Below are 14,927 nucleotides of genomic sequence, written 5' to 3'. Positions count from 1 at the left end.
TTACCGGAAGAGGTAATATCTCTTATGAGGCTTGGATGTTAGGAAGTGTTCACAACCCTGAAAGCTTCCCTGTATCTTTCAACATGTCAGTTGGGTTAACAGAATATTTTACTTCTCCTATAAACCTATTTAGGGGTTTTGGAAAATTCTACTCCTAAGTAACCTGATTTTCAATAATTTATTATTGCAGCCCTGTTGATGCTAATAGGAATTTCTGATTTTACAACACATCCAAAACAGGCAAAATTGGACTCGGAAGCCTACTTTTAGGCTTTTGTTCTTCACTAACATGGCCTTGTAATTCATCCAGGGAAAAAAACCCACACATACACTAGTTAAGTGATGTTGTGATGTTGGTAGTATATTTGTATTTGTACATACAAGAATACACAGTGGTGGAAAATTTATTATGCAGCTAACCTTGCTGTACTACACTGAAGCGCTTTACTGTGTGTTGTTGTTCTATTATTTCACAGTAATTTAGCTCTGCTTTCCCTTTTCTGAATTCTCCCAACAAACATAGAACAAAGAGTAGTCAGAGCAGATTTATCTCTCTGCAGAGTATCTTGGACCAGAGTCATGGTGCTGCCTAAATTTCCTGCAAGCAGAGCCACATGCACAACATAGCTGGTGTTTCCATCTCCTTGGGACCCAGAGTGGTGTTCCTTGTGACAAAATTGAAATTTTTTTCTGTTGCCTGTTTCAGAGTGGGTTTGGGGGTGGATGAAGCATGAAACGTCACTTTGGCGATGTATTAATATCCTTACAAGAATATGCTATTTATGCCTGGACTTTTAAGGATCCAGGTTGCACTGCAACCCATAAAACTGGAAACTACCCAGCAACACACATCACTAAGGTTAAACCCAAACATCTGCCAAGGCTGAGTTGCACAATTCAACTAACTCATTCTGGAGCGATGGGAACTCAGTCAAAGCCTAAAATCAGACATTGGCTTTCTTGCAAGCTGCAGGACTTCCTTGGCTTCATGTATACACCAAGGTGCATTGTACTAAAGCAAACTGGAAAAAGTTGATAAAAGGCTCAGTTAAACCTTTTCAGTTGCGCTGGTGTACTGTCGAGTGAAGTCAAGACTTATGTACCTGTAAGCGTGTGCTAACGAACTCGGGACCCTTTGGATGCATGATCATGGCTGAATATAGGAACTGTTTCACTGTCTTGGATGTACAAGGGAAGGATTACACAGACTAAGTGGGATTAAAGAGCCTCCATTTTTTTTTATAAGCACTGCAATGGAACCATTTACTACCAGATACTGTATCTCTAAGGAACAGCTGTTCTAGCTTTCAACTGCACTGGTTATTGACAAGCTAAAGCTGGATCTCTATCTGAGCCATAACACTTACAGGAGTTAGGCCTCCAGCTACCAGGTCTGTCCTGTGATGGCTGTGAAGGGGGAAAAAAGCCTGTCAGCCAGAGCCAGATCTTTCTGGCCACCCATCAGGAAAATCTCTTCTGACCTCCTGCTAAGGCAGGTTACTCGGCTGGTAACCTTAAAACCTGCTAATTGACCCAGTGATGATGGAGAGGTTGAGACTGCAGGTTTCCAATGGAGATCCAGATTAAATGAAAAAGCCCTGAGTGAGATCTGGCTGGTAAATTATAAAGCCAGCTGGAGGTAGGTGGGACTCCCCGTAGAGGGTCTGTCAGTGGTACCTCACCTGGAGACCACCGTTGCCCTCCAGGGCCCTCTCACACCATCACTGAACATCACTGTTACCTACATGACAATATATGTTTTCATGGGCCAAAGACAGTGCTTCACCATTGCCAGTGATGCGTGGCCTTCTGCTTGTACAGCCTAATGCGTGCCCTTATCAGACCAGCTCAGATAGCCAGTGTAACCAGAGACAGTTTTCAGCTGGTGCCTGTTCACTGGTTTCCGTCAAATTAGTTTGGCGGTCTCAGGCTGGTTCCCAACGGACAGGTGTCCATATCAGAGAACGATGGCAACAATTGACACTAATTGGCACCCCCGTTGGCTGTCTTGGTGGCTTGGCAGCCTCTGGAGGTGGTCCCTCCCCATCAGGCAAGGCACGCTGGTGGGAAGTTTGCTCTGCTGCAGCCTCTGCTGCACCAGCACTGTGAGAAAGGAGCTTGAGCAGTACACGGGAAAACAGACAGGAAAAAATCCATAAGGAACTCGCCTTGTACAGTAAACCCTGTACTTTTGAGTAGCGCATTTATTAACAAATAACTTTTGATATGCAACTAGTGAACTGGCAAAGTTTACTTTGGTGGCAAAGTCTGGCTGCACACATTTGAAGTCCTTGATCAAGTATCAAGACAAACACCAAAATAAATTACTCCTAAGCAAGATCAAAGAAAATGAACTTTCCTCTGGCCTCATTGTGAAAACAGCAGTAAAAGGAGTCTTAAAGTTTCCTGTAGCATAGAGTGCTAGGCCACGCTTACTTTACATTTTATCCTCTGTACGTTGGACTCGCAAAATCAAAGTTTTCAATTAAAGAAATGCGCTTACAGGTAAGAGCACATTTTTGGAATAAACAATAGTCAGCAGTCTTTGTAGGGCTTGTGGAGGAAAGCAGTTATTAAAGAAGCACAGTTGCTGTTTTCTGTATCAGCATACTTTGCTACCACATCTCAGATAAGCATCACAACTTAAGATGTCTTCCAAAGTTTGGCAACCTTCAATAGATTCATTAGTGGGTTTTTCTTCAGGACCAACGAAGCTCAAAGAGCCCCTAACAATGGAGCTAATCACTGTCTCTTCCCTGACCCAAGCTTATCCTTTCCCTTTTTCACAGACTCTAATTCCGAGCAATTGGATTTCAGAACAAATAAATATCTTCCTTTTTTCCCTCGCTTACATCTTTTGTGTATATTTTTGTCTTTGCAGCTACTGTATTTAAACCAGCACGGTAAATGGCAGGGCTCTTCAGGTAATCTTTCATTGGGCACAAATAGCCTGGCATTAAAATGCAGATAATGTTACCTCAATTAGAGAACATCGTGCAAAACATTAAAAAGACATAGCTAAATGTTTGGACTAAACAACCAAGCCCACGTCGTTAGGAGCAGCGCTGTTAGGAGCTGCAATTTCAATGGCTCCACTAATGAATAAACGTGAGACTGTATCAACAGTCCCGAACAAGCACCCGGTTTGTGTGTGCGGGGAGTGCAATGGTATCAATTGACTGGCTCTTTGTGGCGGCTATAAAGTACCCTTGAATGTGTCAATGGAGGGAAGGCGTACGGACAATGAAGCCATGACAGCTGAATGTCAGCAGCGACCTTGAACCTCAACCAGTCCCACCATCCTGGTGACTCCAGCTGCATCACGGACATGCGTGGATGGACAGACAGACCTCCGGCACCGCCTGTCACTTCCCCTGCTCCAGCTCCCTGCGCTGAAATGACAAATTCACCACATGGTGAGACCCTGCTAATAAGTGCCGGGGAGCGTTCACTTATTAGCGATGTGGCTAACGATATGTTCAGAATCCTAATCAGGCCCTCGCTGGCATTTGCACAACAGAAAACAGAAAGCAAAACCAAGGCCAGTCACTGCTGATCAAATGTCGCCTATCAGCATCTGCGGCCGAAGGAGGCACAAGATGCTTCGCTGCAAAGCAAGGGTTTTCTTCTTGAGTGTTGCATTTTGGAGACCACTGCTTTTTTTGATGTTAATAGCACATCATTGGTTAAAAGACTGCAAGGAAGGAGCGGTTAGCATCTGGCCTGCAGTATTTTCCAATGGAAAACAACAGAATTTTCCTAAAGATCAGCTTTGTGTGTTCCACATATTGATAATATGCCATTAGACAAACACAGGCAGACATGCACAGTATGCAGCAGAGACCTGCAAAGCACTTTGTGGCAAAGCACGTCAGTATAGACCAGCAACGGCATCACTTTGCTGTAGGTAAACTAGTTGGCATCCTCTACGGAGGATATGCTTTGGCCCCTGCTGTGTTCCCCTCCCTTCCAGGAGGGATGGCAGGACAAACATCCACGCTGAGGAAGGCAGAGTCCTTCCCCAGCTCCTCATTCCCACCTCACGTAGTTGTGCTGACAACATGGCAAATTACTGTTTGGGTTGGGAGGGGATAATACACAAACAGCAGGGCTCTTCTGTTTGCACTGAATATTAGCTTATCGATGAACTGGTACCAGGAAGACATTTTCATGGCATAGAACAAAGGCATTTCTCCTTTCACCAGCGTCTGGCCCATCACGCCAAGTCCACTGAACCGTCACACAACATGTCTGTAAGCTTATAAGTAATGACTACATTAAAACCAAGTCTGGCTTTGGCTTACCGTGGCGATGCTGTCTTGTTTCGGCCTCATACTTTACATACAGCTGACAGCAATGGAGAGATGGTATGAACAAACACAACTCAAAGTGAACCACAGGCCATGAGCAATTTCTGGCTGGGACCAGGTCTTCCATGAAGTAGGAACTAATGGTGGAATTTTTGTTGACTCTTATGGGGAGTAATCCAATCTCTTCTTTGGTTCTGGACATGGAGAAAAAAATAATGAGGAACTATACTACCGAAAAAATTCAGACCTGTTTGAAAAAAAGCCTCTTCAGCGTTTGTACACTTTTTCCTTATTTGCCTGTGCGATTTTTTTCATTTTTTTCAGTGAAGCACCGAAGCCAAAATCAAACCACATTTTCTGTTTAATTGGGCTTTTTTCCTGGCTACCATTTTTGCATTAAAAATGGAAAAGACTGACTCAGTTAATAAACACTGTTGGTCTTCATTCTCAGTGAGACATTCTGCGAAAATGGATTAATACTTTTCTAAAAATTTTTAAAATATTTTTAGTGTTTGAAAAAAGTATTTTAACATAATATTATAATAAATCATATTATTACTTGTGATTTGACAGAAATATTTCATTTATATGGTGGAATAAGTACCTTAAATTCTGATATTTCCTGACCATAAGCAACACAAGCTGGCTTACTATTTGCTAGCTCTACAGCAGTACAGCTGCTAAGGGAAAGACTATTTGTTAAACAAGGATGTTGTGAACAGATAATCGGAGCCGGTACGTCAAGGAAAAGGATTCACAAATATTGCACAATAAGCAAATTGTGTAAAAACTTCACACTATGATCAGGACAAACATTTACTCATAAGGAAATCAAAGTATAATGAGACATTGCTTTTCTAAGTGCATGAAGTAACCAGTCAGCCTGGTGCTTTTCTCCCTTACATAAACACCAGAAAGTAGTGGGTGGCAGCAAGTATGACCAGAAGAATTCCACTAGAAGCCGTAGGAGCAGCCTCCATAAAATGGAGACAAGGAAGGGTCAAGGCTGGGAAGTCAAGGGGGCCTCCACAGCACACTTTCCTTGAGGTTTTCCAGAGAATTCTGCAAACAGTTGCCAGTGGATCAGCATTAGCTTCCATCCTCAGCTTCCGCGCTGCTTTCCAAACGGCCCTCGAGCTGTTCATCGCGACGCCAGCAGAAGCTTTGCCCGCCTGACTTCCAAGCCACTTGTCACTGGGCGCCCACAGGACTCTGCAGCCAGAGCACTTTTTACCATGGGTTTGAAGGATCTGCTGGATCCATAGCCCTGATCCCATTCCCTCTGCACGGGCTAGTTTGTTCCCTTAGAGAAGAAAATGGAGAACCTTATGGCACTCTCAAAGGTTTTTCTCCTTCTTAAGTAAATCCCTTTGTGAACAGAATACCATAGTTTTATACTTTTACCTAATAATTGCACGTGCAGTGTTGGCGCAAAAGTGAGGTGAGTGAAGAAAATCTGCAAATTGTTTTATCATCTACTGAGAAAGATTTCCATTGGCTTTATCAACTAACAGAAAATCTGGAAAATACTCGTAAAGGTTGGTTGTGGCTTACTGCATATGGGTAAGAGCAGTTCTCAGCTCCTGCTGCGCTCATCTTGCACCTCTTCAGCAGGTACAGTGTGAGCTGAGTGCAGGGGATGGACTGCATCCCCAGCTTTCCAGCAGGCACAGGGATGCAGGGAGTGAGGGGTAATTTACTACTGGAAGAGGTCACCTACCGATTACTGTTCTCTGGAGCAAGAGGTGAGCAAAATAAAGAGCAGTGACTTCCTAGAAGTCTCTGCGACAGGAATCAGTGCACACTACTCACTGCTTAGGGATGGCTGTGGGAGCAGTCAAGCCCTAAAAGAAGAGGACTCCACTAATGGAAACACACATGTGTGTTCCCTTATAACATGAGTAACTCAGTGAGCTAGTCAGTGGCTTTTCCTGCACTGATAGCTTAGCAGGATCTTTATTCTTTTTAAGGGGCGCTAGTGCTTTTCATAAAAGAGAGATGACATTATTAGAACACAATAAAGCAAACACTTAGGAATATAGGCAATTTTCATCACATAAGTGGTCCCACGGAAGTCAACAAAGCTTTCTGTGCTTCATTGTTTGCAATTCCAAGCACTTGGTGCTATCTCTTTTTATTTTGAATCATTGAGGTTTATGTGAATTATGTTCACTCCAAAAATATATTATCTAAAGATTTTTTTATATTTATATTGACACAACATAGAGTTACAGTATAAATTTTATTAATGCCAGAGAGTAAAGTACCTCTTCCAAATATACTGACATTCATCATGAACTGACATCTCTGCAAACTGCTTCTGTTTCTCTCATGTTCACATTTATTGTATCTGGGCTTAGTTCTGCAATTACTTACCTCACTAACTTCACCCACGGAAGGATTCTCACGCTGGTCTGAGGGCCCATCCTTGCCAAAACTCGTATGTGTGAGCACTCTTCTTACAGAAGAGAGCTTTCTGGGTAATAATTTCCACTTAAGGGACTTTCACATTACCCTTAAAACTAGCAATAGACTCCTTCATTAAAATGTGTCATTTAATCTTCCATCAGGAAGATAGTTGAGGAAACAGACAGATAAATAAAATAAGAATTAATTGGCAGAACATGCAGGCAGCTAAATTAAATTTTAGATACAGGAATATTTAGGAATGAAATTCAGGCTAGCAGGTCACTGCAACACCTACAGCCAGAGCATTCATTTTTGTTAGCCCACATACAGACACACTTGGCAGATTTGATTTAACAGAAATGTATGTCGTCATGTCTGAAAATACACCAGCCTTCATGAAAGAGTAAAGAAGCATTTTTCATGCACTAGTATGGCAGGTTACCTAGAAAAACCTTATAAGGCTGCAAAATATTTCACTGAGATTAAGAACACTTAGCAGGGCAAAGTAGATGATCATGCAGAAGCATCTGAGGATGAGACTCACCCCTTCCCACACACAGGGTAAATAAGGTTTGCATCAACAGCTTTAGATTAGGTGCAAGCACCCAGGCGCGCGGCGTATGTGGGGCATTCTGGCCGCTGCATCCATACCGATAGGAACAAAACAACCCATCCCAATTAATTCTCATTGCTCTGTGGTTTTATGTGAAAAGCACTGTGAAGAACACAAACCGGCATCTGGGTGTGCAGCGGCCTTTGTCTCATGGCTGTTTTGTGCACTCAAGAGGGCAGGCAGTTTTCTATACGAGCACAGGAACCCTTGTGGAGGACTTTCACAGAACGTGACTTGCTGGATTTAATAACTGTACATGGTGCAGGTCAGCCCAGGATTTGGGCCATGTCATGCTTCTAACAGAGAGATATTGCACAACTGTATTTTTATAAATCACAAGTATTGAAATAAGAGAGTCTGAAGAGTTGAAAGCAGGAAAAATACTGTTACAGTACACACATTGCTCAGAATATTAAACAATGTTTGTATAATTAGGTTTACCATAAATATTTTAAAGGTATGGGTGATAATTTTAAATCCATTTTTAAATACACTTTTTGGCAAAGCTGGACTGGGCAATTTGATGGTGGGTAGCCTGCAGGACTGGTATCTTCTGTCCACGCTCATGCAGTTGCAGTGCATAATGCATGAAGACAGTGCTCTTGTAAGGCAGCTGTAATTCAAGAGTCTTGGGCTACCTAAAGGAAGAGTGGCCTATGCTTTCCTGATAAAGAGAGTTTTCTTTGGCCCTCTTTTATCCAAAAGAGCAGCCACATGCATCTATGGCACTTCTCCAGAAAGAAAGAGTGCCTCCCAATTAGACTTCAAAGTCCACAGACTTGCACCACCCAACTGAGTGCCTTATTGTGTCCTGTGCCGCTGAAGCAAAGCCTGGCAGCGCACAAGTGAGCAAGCAGAGTGAATACCAGGGACCCGATGAGAGCGCTGGTGGCTGCAGAGGCAGAACAGCTGAGCACGGCTGTGTGAGCAGGGAAAACTGGAAGACAACCACACAGCATGAAAGTCAGGAGGATGGAGGGAGACTTAGACCGTAGGGATGCAGGAGAAAATGCAATGGGAGGAGGAGAAGAGGGGAGGGGAGACAAAATGAAGGAAACAAAAGGCAGAGAATGAGGGGAATGCCTCTGAAGGTAAAGTGTATACAAGGCTGACAAAAAACCAGCAATGGAGAGCAAAAGGAAAAAACAAAGTCATGGGAAATAAAAATTGCGTCTGTGAAAATTAATAGAAACTTAATAGAAAGCTGAATGATACAGACCAAGCTGTGGGGAGGGACAGGTCTGGGGCAGAGCTCAGTGTTTAGCGCTAACCTTTTTGTGAGAAAGCTGAACGACAATATTGAAGTCACTGCTGGAAAACATAAGGTCTAGAGACAGATCACACTACTATTTAGATTTCTGTATCAGTGCCAAATTTGAAGGGGGGCGGAAAGTAAAGGTATTGTGGCCTCCAGTATTTTATGTCCCTCTCTGTAAGTTTCTAAACCAACCCTGACAAGGTTGACTTTTATTCTTAGCTCAAAAATACTGATTGTTTTGCCTGAGGAATACACTAAAAAGCAGGTATTTCCAAAATATCCCCCCACAGGCGGAAACACTGAGTTTCTTCAATGAACTGCAAAACCCTTCTACTTTGGACATCAGTTAATATAGTCTTTGCTCTGTAAAATACATAACTGATGCTTTTGGAGTTTGCCACCTCATCATGCTTTGCATTGGCTTGAGCGGAGCTCATTGGGCGTGGAGCGACACAAGTCAAACCCGCCCCATGCCTGTTTCCCCTCCTCCATCTAGTGCTTCATCTGCCCTGTGCAGTAGGTTGGACTGGTGAACAGGCCTCCTCTGCATAATGTCAGTATTATCCTGTTCGGAGCCCGCCCTGGACGTCCTCCCAGCCATCGCCTGGTGTTCGCCAGCTCGATGCCCTCGGGTATGGTCATCCCACCCCATCTCACAGCACAACCAAGTGTTTTAGTTGTTACTTACATGAGAACCTTTAAAGTAACGCACAAGCATTATAAAATCAAACACGCCAACAGTCTTGCAAGGCAATAAATGTTACCATTTACCTTTATTTCAGTGGGCATGAATCTGATTAATCAGATTTAATTTGGCCTCATATGGCAGACCTTCTTCACAAAAAAAGCCTCTGGTAGGGCTGAGAACAAAACTCAGGTCCTACATCTTTGTAAAATTATTTTCCATATTCTAAGGGGGAAAAAAAAAATTACATGGCGTGTATTTGGGAGAAAATTGTTACAATAAACATTGCACATTTCAGAAAACCCATTCTCAACACTTGCAGCATAATATTGCTCAAAAACCCGCAAGAAATTTCTGATCATTTTCTCTTCCACTCAACAAAGCACTTAAACCTGTGTATGTCTTTAACTTTGAGAACACGCTTTAAGTTTATCCTGCTCGTGAGTTCATGTCAGATTAGCTGCAAGTACTCAGTATCTTGCAGGATTGCTCCAGTGATTTTGTTAGGATTTTTAATATTCTTTTCAGAGTCTAATTCTGCAATGTTCACTCACCTTACATGTCATTGACTAAATAAGTAGTGCTGGAGAAGACTATTCACAGGACTACTACAGAAGTAAGTAAAAAATGGCATATTCAAAACCTTATTAAAAGATTCATTGTAACCAACACAGTAATATTTTATCTTAGTGCCCTTTTATTCTGCTTTATTTATTATCTTTCCTAGTAAAGAAAGAGACATGAAAACACAAACTTTAAAAATTGTTGCAGAGGGTGTTTTTGCTTAAGCTTGGTAAGAATGAGTCTGTTGGTTTGGAATATGCTTGATATTTTCCTGATATTATTCATTTTTTATAGTAGCAGTGTAGTAATACATGCAAAACATAAAATGTTACTTATAAATACAAAATTTTTTAGGAAACTGCATACAATTATATGCATATTTAAACATAATTTAGTAAGTGTATATATATAGAAAGAGGTATCTATATATGTGTGTGTATATTTATATGTGTACTTGGATACTGCATACATCTATATGTATATATGACTACATAGTGTGGCAAGCATGTGTGTATATGTAGGTATGTAAATATGAGTTTGTATATATATATGTATATTTTCTGATTTTTTAAAAACACTTTGGGACAGATCTTTTTACCATCAAATACAATAGAGCTAGAAGGGAGACATTATCATGATATTTATTTTGAAAATATTTCAATAATCTCCTCAAAGGACTCAAATATGCAATCTAATTTTTCTCAAAAGCTACTTAAAGCATAAAATATGCAGTAATTTGGGCTTATTCTCCCTGGAATCTGAAGGCTGCAGTACTGCTGACTGGCCAGCAACAGAGTTTTCAAAGAGTGGTTATCTTAATATTCTCTCTATAGGTCCAGCACCAGCAATCACATATCTAAACTCATGAAATACATAGATGATAGCACTATATAGAGGTACCACAAAGGATATTTAATTTCTGTATGACTGTAATGTATGTTGCGACCTCATGACATACCTGTAATAGTTAGCATCTGCTAAACAGTGTTTTCAGGTGCTGTTTTATTGATCTTATAATTGTATAATATAACCAGAAACTCTTCAAGGGACAAATAAGCACCTATGAAATAGTGCAGCTGTACTTTGCATAATTCTTACGCATACATGATTGCATTAGCTATAGTTCTAACCATATATTTAACTGTATTGTAATTGATAACAAATGTAGATACTGTTATTACAAAGCTCACTTATTTGTGTAAAGAAAAATATGACCTTATATTTGCAAACTGCACTAATATTTGCCTTATGCTATTGTACAGCAGTACTGGCTTTTAATGACATCATTTAACTCTTTTGCCCTTCCTTGAAAATAACTGAAGGATTGCTGCTTAATTCAACAGCAACAACAAAATAATATATTTTTGGTACTGAATGAACAGCTTCACAAAAATAGCACAAAATCACAACAGTGGGCATCTGACTAGTCAACACAGTACCAAATAATACAATGAGGATTATCACTGAAAGTAGGCTTTTTTGCCTGTAGTCTCTCTGAATCTGCAGAAGCATTTCTCAAATAAAGACATTTCATTTCAATAGGTCTTAAATCATAAAAACCTGACAAAACACTAGGCCATTATGTGTTGAAAAGGTAATGCTAATCCTCATAATAGAAAGGTACATTTTAATTTTTCTGAAATAAAATAAAAATAATAATGTGTGATAATGATACTAAAAACTGGAAAAATTGAATAAGGCATACATTCACCGAGATCCCAGGAGGAGGGGTCCTTGTGAAATAGGTCTTGCTTTTGCAATTCAAATGCATCATAAGCACATCATCTTCTTGCCACCTAGGCAGGAGCAAGTCAGTATGTGGAAACAAATATATTGAAACCAAAGTCTTGGTAAATTGTAACATAAAAACAGTGTTTTAGCCTGTTAGGGACTTGGTGTTACATGCCAGCATTTGTAAAACTGTGTGTTGTTGTACACTCTAGATATTTATGCATTTTGTTTCTATAGCAGAGATACCTGGAAAGAAGCTGAACTTTGCAAACAATTCTCGAGTCATCCTTGCACAAAATTTGACTGTCAAAAAAATTGGTTTTTCTTTTGCAAAATTCCTGTTTAAAAATCAGATACTCCTTTGTACACAATATCATGTACACCCTTCTGCATCATTGTCTTCTAGCCGTAGGCTACCTTCATCAAACATGCACCTGAGGTTTCAAAGATAGGGATTTGTTATGGATCTTGTACAGGTTCTACACACGGCTTGCAGCTCTGCAAACAGATCATTCAATTAAGGTCCTCTTGTTTTCTTTAGAGTATTAACATTTAAAATACAGTCTACCAGCATCCTGTGGTTGGCAGCTAAATGCAGCCTAAACAAAGAGAAGCTTCGCATTGGGTCTGTGCACAGCACACCCTTCTGCAGACGACTGATTACTTACAACAATGAAAATAACTGTAGCGTCATGCCTGTCAAACTTCCCAACCACTTTCAGGTGCACATGTACACGTGTCTGCGCAGGAAACACCTGAGAACTCTTTCCAGTGTTCAACTTCTTTTCACTTCTACTCAGCTATGGAAACATGAAGTCACTGTCACCGAAATAGAAAAATTTCTGTGTACACAAATATCTACCTATATCTTCATGCAGGTATGCACATACCTCATGAGTGTAAATATTTAAATAGCTTCCTTCAAATTATCTATCTACATACATTTAGCAAAAAGTTTTATGTGTATTTTCCCCCAATTCATTGTTCTGGTGATACACATTCAAGCACACAAGCTTGCACAGGTTTAAGCCTGTCTTTACATGGAAGCATGCCTAATGCAGGGCCAAATCCTGAGTCCTTGCTGAGGATGTAATTCTACAAGCTACTTTACACAGATTTCCATTGTTTAATGCTAATCTCCCCCCGCAGACAGTGTAGTTCACAGGCTTGCAGACTCGGGCCTTAATTCTTCTAACTGCAATCACAACATTCCCATTGGCTCCACCAGAAATGGGACACGCAAAAGGTTTTTGGGTTGGGACCCTCAGGCCACCTTGGTCTGAATGCAGAAGGGTGAAGCAGGACTGGAGGACCAGCCTGTGAGCCCTGCATTCACGGTGAGCAGCCCTTGGCTCCACATGAAGCACCACTGGATCAGTGGAGATGCTCACGGAGAGCATCATCCGAGGAGAAGAGCTTGTAGCTTGGTCTTAGGAGCAACTCAGGGCCATAGTGTGCTGGCGTTGGTCCTGAAGAGTAGATTGCATTTAATGACACACAAAGACCCATGTGATTATTCATCCAAAAGCATGCAGTCGTATTGGTAGAGTGTGTAAGTAAACACTTTGGACGGGAGCAGTGTAATATTGTTAATATCAATGTTTTTGAAGAACGTGTTTGTGGGCTCTGACAGTGGCTGTTGACATCACTGTTGCAAATGCAACTTTTGACAACCATGACTTGCTGGGTTATGGCTACACGGTCATGGCAAGATGTCCAAAAAAACCACAGAAAACACCACCCCGCCCACATCACTCACTCCCCCCTGAAAAAAATATTAAACAAATGCAGCGGTCCCTCCGTGGTCGGGGGGGGCAAACAAAGGCACGTGTTAACGAGGCCTAATCTTCCCTTTTGTGCTTGTTTCTTCATTAGGCTCTAACAGCACTTCTGGCCCCGCGCTCAAGGTTTGATGAGAAGACGGTATGACAGGCTTGGCTTCTCCCCATGCAGCTGGCACCGCCGATGCCAAAAGCCAGAGCCTGCTGCAGCGGGATCAGGAGAGGCTCCTCCGGAGCACGGCCTGACTGTCAGTTTCCCACCCGCCTCCCAGAGCCTGGCTCCCTCCCGAAGCCCCTTAATGAGAAGCGGAGGACAATGCCAGTATTGTTGTTTCTGTTCAGGATCTGGTGGAAAGAACAATCTCTGTTTACCCAAGCATCCGCGCTCCAAACCCTGCCGATAATTACTTCTAGAGCCTCTGATTAACTCTGGTCCCTGCTTTCGGCACACAAAGCTATTGAGCCAGGGGCAGGACAACCTTTCTGTCTCTCCTGGTCTTTTAACAGTTTGCTCGAATACTGCCTGGGCCTCATTTTGGGTGCAGAAGTTAGGATGCACCTGAATCCTCATCAGGCTTACCTGCGTTAGGTGAGCAGGTGAGGAACCTGCACCGCAGTATGGTCCTGGAAATGCAATCCCCCCCAAAAAAGGTGATTTTGAAAAAGCACTTCTCTGATTTCTTATTCCTGGTTTCTTTATGGCTATCAGTAATTTTAAAAGACCATTCTAATTAGCATGGTCTTCCCTCAGCAACCTACCCTCACTAAATTTTTTGCGGCTAAACATGCAGCAAAAACCTGCCAGCACATCGTAAGCATCACGAGAGCAGTGCCAGGGACTTTGTTTTGGTTTTGTAAACCATGCAAAATGGAACTGTTGCTGAGTCTGTTTCTAGGATGCTGGTAATAATTTTAGTCTGTCAAACCATTCGGTCTTTCCTCGCCCGCCTCCCTCCATAGCCCCCCTCGCAGTCTGCTGCAAGCGCTATGCAAAACACCATCATGAATATGCATAATTATGGAGATTCATGGTAATTTTTCAGGGTTATCTGATGTGACGTTTATAGGACAGCAGCATACATCAATTTAAACGAGAGTGACAAATATCTGATCCTTTTTATTTCTATAGTATTTTTAATATTTCCTTGGTCTCTCCTGGGAGCAGTGTGAACTGGTAGGAATTTGAACAAAATATTTTAAAAATCAAATACGTTACTAGCATGCTACTTTTTAAAGCTTCAGGTTTTTAATGTATGCGTGGTATGTGTGCATGCATGTAAGATTGTCTTACCTTAATGCCTATTATTTACGTGAAATGAAAAAAGTCTTTCTGTGCATATTTACATGTTATTATTCCATTAGCTACAGATAACATTGGAGAGTAAAATGTCTCTTGTATTGGACTCCTTTCTGAAAATTAGTTTGATCTAATTACTTCAGTAATCTGATTACCCACCTGATAGAGAGATTTAGCAAGCTTTTCTTGTAATTTTTATTTTAAGCACAGACTTTTAAAACAATGACATTAAATTATTTGCTGTTAACTATGGCAAACTGCAATTTTTGTTCCAGATCT

The 14,927-nt window shown here is 41.4% G+C and overlaps 1 long non-coding RNA gene across 1 annotated transcript in view; it reads right to left on the bottom strand.

Moving 5' to 3' along the window:
- Positions 1-14,927, bottom strand: part of LOC142050438 (uncharacterized) — a 119,050-nt gene that overhangs the window by 43,741 nt on the left and 60,382 nt on the right. The window contains exon 4 of the long non-coding RNA XR_012658036.1: positions 4,305-4,504. This is a non-coding gene — a long non-coding RNA (uncharacterized LOC142050438). The remainder of the gene's footprint in view (positions 1-4,304; positions 4,505-14,927) is intronic.

This window comes from Phalacrocorax aristotelis, chromosome Z (assembly GCF_949628215.1).
Source record: "Phalacrocorax aristotelis chromosome Z, bGulAri2.1, whole genome shotgun sequence".
Taxonomy (NCBI): domain Eukaryota; kingdom Metazoa; phylum Chordata; class Aves; order Suliformes; family Phalacrocoracidae; genus Phalacrocorax; species Phalacrocorax aristotelis.
This window is presented reverse-complemented; position numbering and strand designations above follow the sequence as displayed.